The sequence below is a fragment of the Nomia melanderi genome, unplaced genomic scaffold (genome assembly GCF_051020985.1).
Source record: "Nomia melanderi isolate GNS246 unplaced genomic scaffold, iyNomMela1 scaffold0629, whole genome shotgun sequence".
Lineage (NCBI taxonomy): Eukaryota > Metazoa > Arthropoda > Insecta > Hymenoptera > Halictidae > Nomia > Nomia melanderi.
Genome location: NW_027475743.1, coordinates 27,065 through 27,500, shown reverse-complemented (window position 1 = coordinate 27,500; position 436 = coordinate 27,065). Strand labels below are relative to the sequence as shown.

The following is a 436-nucleotide window of genomic DNA, read 5'->3' as shown; positions in this document are numbered from 1 at the left end:
CATAACTGATTTAATGAGCCATTCGCGGTTTCACCTTAATACGGCATGTACTGAGACATGCATGGCTTAATCTTTGAGACAAGCATATGACTACTGGCAGGATCAACCAGGGAGCTTCGAGTAAATTTTCATCATACGAAGCAAAAATATGTATGTATATATATATCTTAGTCGCCGACTCTCTCCCCTTAAGAGTCGGATCGACGATACTTTTTCTCGTCTTTAAGACAGTTCTCTTTCTCCTCTCTCTTCTCTCTACTCTCTTCTCTCTTCTCTCTTCTCTTTCGAGTTGGTAAATTTCGCTCCACTATTAGATTACCAACTCCGCACGAATTACCACATGGGTATATCCGCGCATATACATCAGGAGGACCTCCAAAAATTTCAAACTCTCCCGTGTATCTCTCCGAGATCTTTTTAGAAGAAAAAGAATCTC

At 40.8% G+C, this 436-nt stretch overlaps 1 non-coding gene across 1 annotated transcript in view; it reads right to left on the bottom strand.

Moving 5' to 3' along the window:
* LOC143176561 (small subunit ribosomal RNA) overlaps window positions 1-113 on the bottom strand; it is a 1,921-nt gene extending 1,808 nt beyond the window's left edge. Inside the window, exon 1 of the ribosomal RNA XR_013001092.1 lies at window positions 1-113. This exon is cut by the window's left edge and continues 1,808 nt beyond it. This is a non-coding gene — a ribosomal RNA (small subunit ribosomal RNA).
* Between the last annotated feature and the right edge of the window lie 323 nt (window positions 114-436).